The following is an 8,810-nucleotide window of genomic DNA, read 5'->3' as shown; positions in this document are numbered from 1 at the left end:
ATGGTGGCGCAGTGAAAGGTGCCAGTTAGGAGACCCGGGTTCGCTTCCCTGCGTGGAGTTTGAATGTTCTCCCCGTGTCTGTCTGGGTTTCCTCCGGGTACTCCGGTTTCCTCCCACAGTCCAAAGACATGCAGGTTAGGTGCATTGGCGATTCTAAATTGTCCGTGGGTTGTGGGTGTTTGTGGGTGTGTGCGCCCTGCGGTGGGCTGGCACCTTGCCCGGGGTTTATTTCCTGCCTTGTGCCCTGTGTTGGCAGGGATTGGCTCCTGTATTTAGGATATAGCGGGTTGGATAATGGATGGATGGACATTTGGATTCATAGCCCTATTTGCCCGTTTTCATTTTTTTTCTTTCTTCAGTGATATTTCAGTAAACCCGGAGCTTGTCAGTTCAAATCCTAGTACTGACACCACTGTGTGACCCTGAGGAAGTCACTTCACCTGCCTGTGCTGCAAAAAACAAAAGTAATGTAACAAATTGTACCCCAGATGTTGCAAGTTGCTGGATTAAGGCATAAGTAAAACAGATAAATATGTATTATACACATAGGGACTATTCATTTATTTTCAGTTAAGTCATCTGCAGCAAACCTTTATAAATGAGGGTTTCTCCTTTTTAGAGTGCAAACTGTTTCTTCTTCATTGAGGTTTTCTCTTGGAGAGCTTTTTTCATTTCATTGAAAATTAAAGCAGCAGCTACCAAAATATGTAGCTTTCTTATTAATTTTTCAACATTGTGTAAAATAACTTTATAAAGTAACTTAAATACTGGTTATCCTTTTACACTAAAATATTACTAAAGAGATACAAAAAAAGTAAAATGCATATGTTCTTTTTCTTTAAGGAGATTAAATATTACTGAAGAAAGAAAAAAAAAAAACTAAAACAGCCAAATGGGGCTATGCATACGAACTTAAAAGGTTTAAATAAAACAGAAATATATACTTTTATTTTTACTTCCTTAACTTGTGGAGAGTGTATCCTGTAGCAAAGCCCTAACTTTTTTCGTGAAAGCCCGTTTCAGTCAATAAGTCTTAAAAACAGGTGTAAAGATATTGACAATAAGCTACGCAAAGCCACCAAGACATGGAATCGTTTAAATCAAATATCATTACATCTTTCTTTCTTAAAGAGATGTAAGGCAGTATTTATAAGCTTACATATATATATATAGACATACATACATATATATATCTATATCTACAGTATATATATCTATATCTATCTGCATCTATATCTATATATGTATATCTATATATCTATATCTATATATATCTATATCTCTATATACATCTATATATATATATATATATATATCTATCTATATACATATATCTATATATATATTTATATATATATATATATCTATATACTGTATATATATATATATATATATATATATATATATATATATATATATATATATATATATATATATATATATATATATATATATATATATATCTAAATCCCCGCGAAGTACTGCTTTTAAATTTTTATTAAGAAGAAAACCTTTTTAAATTGAGGGAAAATATACCAATAACAATTTGTTAAGGATCTGTTTTTTTGTGAAGCAGCCTTAACACAGCTTTCCCGCTGTTTTATAAACGAACGCCATATAAGGTCTTCCTTTTTCGTTGCTTCGCCAAGGAAGGAGCCTTTTTATTAAATCCAAGGGTTCTTCGCTTTTTTTTTTCTTCTTTTTTTACGATTGTTATAGTTCTGTTTGTATACCACGTTGTCAGTTCAGCACTCCGGTTGTAATATGACCAAGCCGTGAAAGCTTACTGTTAAGAATGCAACGTATAGTTATACAGGAGAAAAGCAATCTTGCCTCAAATCAATGGCACTCATGAATATGTCTGTATGCATCAGTTGCTCAAATCCCCGCGCTTCGCACCGGCGAAGTACTGCTTTTAAATTTTTATTAAGAAGAAAAGAAAACCTTTTAAAATTGAGGGAAAATATACCAATAACAATTTGTTAAGGATCTGTTTTTGTGAAGCTGACTTCACTTGAGTGATCACTTCGAGCTGACTTGCTGGCTAACCATAAGCGTTACCTGGTAGGTAACCACCCATACAATCAGATTGTGAATCAGACTACGAATGCCGTGAATGTAATTACCCAGATCTACATGCTGTCAAATAAACGAACCACTCGCCGTGGTGCAATTTTAGGGGCTTCGCCTCTAGCGCTGACGTCTGAGGTTCGATTCCCGTAAGGGAGTGAAGTGAGCGCTTCGCACTGGTGAAGTACTGCTTTTAAATTTTTATTAAGAAGAAAAGAAAACCTTTTTAAATCAAGTCTTAAAAAGAGGTGTAAAGATATTGACAATAAGCTACGCAAACCCACCAAGACATGCAATCGTTTAAATCAAGGCGTGAGTCGAAAAACACCATCCCATAATATTAGTTAACGATTAACACATTTCTATATGTATTGTAAGCATACAATACAACTGATAATATGTTGCGCTTAGTTATCTGGTGTACTGACATTTTTGCGCGTTTATCTGCTGAAATCTAACGTGGTTTGTGCCCTTCAGAATGAAAACAGTTTGCATTTACCTTTTTATTAAAAGGCGAGCTTTTAAGCCTGAGAAATCACCCCGTAAATGCACACGTTTAATTGCACATGTGTTAATATGTATGCTTACACAGTATTAAAAGACACTCAACAATTAACGTCATTTACCTTCTTTTCCACGTTTGACTCGTGCTGTAAATCTCTTCCTTGTTTTCAGTTCACGTGATTACGTAGGAAGCATGACTCCGCCTCCTCCATTAGAGTATATGGACAAAAAACAGGTTCCAGTTATGACCATTACGCATAGAATTTCGAAATGAAACCTGCCTAACTTTTGTAAGTAAGCTGTAAGGAATGAGCCTGCCAAATTTCAGCCTTCTACCTACAGTCAGTCAGTCAGTCAGTGAGGGCTTTGCCTTTTATTAATATAGATAGAAATATATATATATATATATATATATATATATATATATATATATAATATATATAGATATAGATATATATTTAGATAGATATAGATATATATATATATATTTATATATATATATAGATGTATATAGAGATATAGATATATATAGATATAGATATATACATATTTATGTATGTCTATATATATATTGTGGTGGATTGCCGGCTTCTTTCTCCGGCCCTCACCCCCAGGCCACCAGGAGGAGCTCTCCCAGCAGCGTGGACATGCCCCGAGTTCCAGAAGGGCCTCATGGACTATGTAGTTTTTATACACAGCCCTGCTGGATACCTTGGGGGCCACCAGGTGTAGGTGTAGGGGGGCTCGTAGGCTCGCATGTGCCTTATAACCCAGGAGTACGTCACGGTCACGTGACAGGAAGAAACGACGTGCTCCCGGGTTGAAGAAAAGGACTGTTTACCCTGACCCGGAAGGGAAAAGGAACTGTGGACTGTTGAACGGGAACACCTCCGGGTCAGTTTGTATAAAAGGACTCTGGGAAGCCCAGTACACAGAGAGCTGAGCTGGGAGGAAGGGTGGCAAAGTGTCTGGGAGTGTGGAGGATTGATTATTGATTGTTTATTATTGAGTATTGTGGAGAGGAGGGTGCTTTGTGCACGTTATTGTCCCAATAAATATTTATATTTGGACTTTTACCTGGTGTCTGGAGTCGAGTCAGAGGGTTCAAGAGGACGGCAAGGGCCTCTAACTATCACAATATATATGTAAGCTTATAAGTACTGCCTTACGTTTCTTTAAGAAAGAGAAATGTAATGATACTTGATTTAAACAATTCCATGTCTTGGTGGGTTTGAGTAGCTTATTGTCAATATCTTTACACCTGTTTTTAAGACTTATTGACTGAAACGGGCTTTCACAAAAAAAGTTAGAGCTTTGCTACAGGATACACCCTCCACAAGTTAAGGAAGGGAACAGACCTGTTCTTAAGCGCAGTTCGTCGGGGGTCTGTGCCTTTAAATCCACTAAGAGATAGCCGCACAGTAATTTTGTAGCATCTTCAAAAGCTTCCAAAAAGAACTTAACATGCCTCGGATACATTTGGCGGGCCAAGGTAGTAATCTGCAATTTGTCCCTGGGGTTTTTAAAAAGAGTAATATAATTGCCGTTAAGATTAATAGTTCTGCTTTTCTTTCCTTGAAAGAATAAATTTTGAACCAAGTAAATGATAGACAGATTCTGATGATGAGTATATTTTGTGAAAATTTTTTCTATTTCCTGGCTTTCAGTAGCCGATTCCGTCAGATCATTTATAATGACAAAATTTATTTTCTCAGGAGGGAGTAGTTCATCATTGCATAAAGACTTTGGGGGCCCCTCAATAAATTTTAATTGCTGAAATTTACCCAATAGCTCGTCGTACATTTTCTGCCAGCAACTATAAAACCAAATTATATTTGAAAAGGTTGAGACACAATGTGGTTTGAATGTTCCAGCAATTTTTTCACATAATAAGATTTACTGGAACAAGAGGGACCCGAGATAATTTTAGCGAAGGGGTGTTGAAGGCGTGCGTCAAAGTCTCTTTTAGTAGCCATAAGGTCTTGTGTTGTAATCTTTTAGGAGAACCCTCTTGTTATACACCACTCTGAATTTTCTTCCTGAGTGGTCTGTTTTGTAAAGTGAAACGTTTTTTATTTCGATGAATCTGCTTACTGTGAACCAGTAACTCTTGAGGAGGGGCTTCATGAGACATCACAAAATTCTGAACTAGATTGTTTAGTGACTCGAGGTTTACAATTTTACCAGTTTCATGATTGATGGTGATACCTTTTACCTTCATGCATGTTTTGCCTTGTGCCGTTTTATACCCGTACGTCTTTGGACCGCCTGAAGCAAATTCGGTAATATAATCACCAGGATTTAACTCACTGGTGAGCTCTCCTAAATAGTCGCCCAGAGGAGGATTGTACTGACCAGGCTGAGAAGTAAAAATGACCGAGTCAGTGTCGTGGTACAACACCCTTTCCCCCAGACTGTCCAGTAAATCGTACAACTCTAACATAGGCTGTGGTGAAAGCAGCAATGACAACATTAACGCTACCAAGTAGGGTATACTTTTCATCGGCATACTTCCATTGTATTTGAGCAATCTCATCACCAATAAATTCAAAATAAGAAACATTATACTGTTTGGAGAAAATATATTGCAAGAATTCCTCACCGTCCTTGACTAAGCTATTAGTGAGATGGAGAGGTTTTTGCCCAAATTTACCCCAAAGAGAATTTAAAAACAACTTTGAAATTTGTCTCTTAGCTGGATTTACAGCAATGTTATCGCGGTCCAATTGTACACCTTCCTTCTGATAATAATCTAAAATATAATTGGTCTCGGGAAGCCTCATCCGTACACCAGGCAGGCTAACCCGAGGCCTCCTGCTTGCCTTTTAGATGAAGCTTGACATAATAATAATAATAATACATTTTATTTATATAGCGCCTTTCCCATGCTCAAGGCACTTACAGAATATAATAAAGAACAGCAGCGTATACAGTATATAGCATTGTACAAACCAGATAAATAAATAAAGAAGATTAAGACAGTGAATTAGTCTGAGAATCACTCAGAAGTACGTTCGGGGTAATGCCAAATCTCGTATACTTTGCTATTTCCACACTGCTCCAAGTACCGGTTTAAGTTCTCTCGTCCTCTGTGTGATGACAGTCCACAGTCTGAGCTTCTGTCTCCACGCAGGTGCAACAGAGGGTGAACATTAATTTCCCGCAAAACCTGAGAGGCAGGACTGGAAAATTGAGACCACGTGGAGGCTGGATGGTGGCTTTAATTAAGCCAAAATACTGCCCGAGATCGCCAAACTGCTGAAAAATGATAGTGGGGTGACCGACCGGGTACATTTTTGTTTTATTCACAAACGGGTACAAGCTAGTGAAATCATAATAGTGAATCTGTAGTGAATTTTATGGCGTTGGTATGGCCGCAGAACAACGAGTCCCTCGGTTGTATACGATGAGGGAAATCACAGTGTTTTAAGAAAGTTTATAGCCTGAGGTCTTGTTTTTTCATCGTCTCCCAGTCATGCTCCCAGAGCACGCGCACATCTAGATTAAATTTTGTCCTAAGTATTTCCAATTTTCGCATAAACTTTTGATACATAACCGCACAAGTCATACCGGCTAAAGGATGGGTACTGTTTAAATCATAACATTCTGGACAACCATGATAAAAACAACCAGCAAATTCAAAGGCAGTCAGAATACCTTTAACTATGGCATAGCCGTCAAGATAAAAGGAACCCTTCTTTACTTCCCCAGGGTTTAGAGCGTGTCGAATGTTCAATTTTTCTGTTTCACAGAGATACAATAACCATTGAATAGATGCGTTCGAATAGTTTTTCTGACTACTATTGTAATGGTCAGAAGGAATTATACCGATAGACTTTGGGGGCATACAGTTTTGCCTGTACATGGCCATACATAGAGATGCCAGGGTCATGCCTTGAAACGGGTCAATATTGCCAATTTTGATGACCTTGTCTCTGAATTTAATGCATGCTGTTCTAAGAATTTCAACGTCATTTTTACAATAAAAAGCCATCTCCTCTTTAAAATTAAAAACGCTTGACACTATCGTACCAGGTAAAAAATTCTTCTTTTTCTTTGGTCATCATGCTCTGGACACCATAGCATTCAGGTTCAGGGTAGGGACCGATATAATTCTGATTTTCAGCCTTATTGAAGAAATGGGGGAAATAACCATTTGCGGCTTCAAACCCCATGGCTTTAGGCATGGCACTCAATTTCATTGTTAAGAAATTAAAAGAATCTATAAAACGTAATTGATAACCATCATCTGTGAAAACACATCAGCTTATTTCCTTGAGTAGTAACACGAGGGTTCACACCATTTTCAAGCAAATACAGTGATCCCTCGCCTTTCGCGGCTTCACTCCATCGCGGATTTTATATGTAAGCATATTTAAATATATATCGCGGATTTTTCGCTGCTTCGCGGGTTTCTGCGGACAATGGGTCTTTTAATTTCTGGTACATGCTTCCTCAGTTGGTTTGCCCAGTTGATTTCATACAAGGGACGCTATTGGCAGATGGCTGAGAAGCTACCCAACTTACTTTCTCTCTCTCTCTCTCTCTCTCTTGCGCTGACGTAGGGGGGTGTGAGCAGGGGGGCTGTGTGCAGCTGCTTCCTGAAGGACGTGCTGCACGGTGCTTCGCATACTTAAAAGCTCAAAGGGCACGTATTGATTTTTGACTTTGTTTTTCTGTGGCGCTCTCTCTCTCTCTCTTTCTGCTCCTGACAGAAGGGGTGTGAGCTGCCGCCTTCAACAGCTTTGTACCGGCGGTGCTTCGCATACTTAAAAGCCAAAAAGCCCTATTGATTTTTTTTTTGACTGCTTGCTTTGCACTCCTTTGAAAAGGAAGATATGTTTGCATTCTTTTAATTGTGAGACAGAACTGTCATCTCTGTCTTGTCATGGAGCACAGTTTAAACTTTTGAAAAAGAGACAAATGTTTGTTTGCAGTGTTTGAATAACGTTCCTGTCTCTCTACAACCTCCTGTGTTTCTGCGCAAATCTGTGACCCAAGCATGACATTCTAAAAATAACCATATAAACATATGGGTTCTACTTTGCGGATTTTCCTATTTCGCGGGTGGCTCTGGAACGCAACCCCCGCGATGGAGGAGGGATTACTGTACTTCATTAAAAAGTACCCATCGTAACCTTTTGAATTGTGAGCTATGAAGGTATAGCCTTGATACTTGGGATGATGGTATCTGGCAAAGAACTGGTGTACACAATCTTCACCCGCCCAGAACCAGGATTTACCCCACAAGGACTTACAGTATATATAATTTAGAATGTGCACACCCGTTTCTTGCCGACTTTCAAAATCATAAAACATGTATTTCTCACAACGATCCTCAGACTTCAAGGTTTCTATAAAGCACTGATGGTTTTCTGCATCATTTTCAATTTTTGCTTTACAAACATGGCATGCCTCGGGCCGACATTTATGGGGTTTTGAGACGGCATTCACTGTGTAAGTTTTGTAACACAGGGGACACATTTTTGCAGTGTCGCAGGCCGCTTCCATATCGTTGGTCTTGTTGTTAAATTTAGGAATCGTATGCTGAATAAAACAAAATTGGGACCGGCAGTAACGGTTGCAAACACCGCATTTGACAAGTTCTTCAGGGATCGGCCGGCAATCTGGGGAGAAACAGACATTGCAGTGGCCTTCACAACGATGGCTAAGGATTGAGTGGTAGCTTGTGTAACAGTAGTCGCACAAGTATTTCACCCCCAGAAACCCCTTTAAATTCAAAATACCGTAGTAATGGTTATCGTGTAAAAACATAAAATAGGTTTTGGGGTTTCTACCTCGGGAGCTTTCAGATTTTAAAAATTTCTAATTTCTCAGGCACCTGTACCAGACAACAATTTTAATATCCAGCAAGTTTTCAAATTTATGAAAGTCCGCAAAGGACACTTTTTCATGCTCAGATAATCCAGCCCTGTTCTGAAGGTTATACGCTTCACGCATGCATAACTGCGGGTTTTGCATGTACCGGTCATCCATTAGGCTACGCAGACAAAAGGCAAAACAGAGCTGATTCCCATAATTATAAGAAATAATTAAATGCCTCATTTTCTTTCTAACTATTTCATGATTGAGTAGAGATGATACCTTGTGAGCGCCACGAGCGCCCCCGCTAGGTGACTGAACAATCTGTGTAACTAGCATCAGAGACTCATCCGCTAGCACACTCGCATGACTCTGAAGAAGATTCTCCATCTGATGAAGAAAATCGTCTACAT

This window comes from Erpetoichthys calabaricus, chromosome 5, assembly GCF_900747795.2.
Source record: "Erpetoichthys calabaricus chromosome 5, fErpCal1.3, whole genome shotgun sequence".
In the NCBI taxonomy this organism is placed as follows: domain Eukaryota; kingdom Metazoa; phylum Chordata; class Cladistia; order Polypteriformes; family Polypteridae; genus Erpetoichthys; species Erpetoichthys calabaricus.
Note: the sequence above shows the minus strand (reverse complement) of the source record.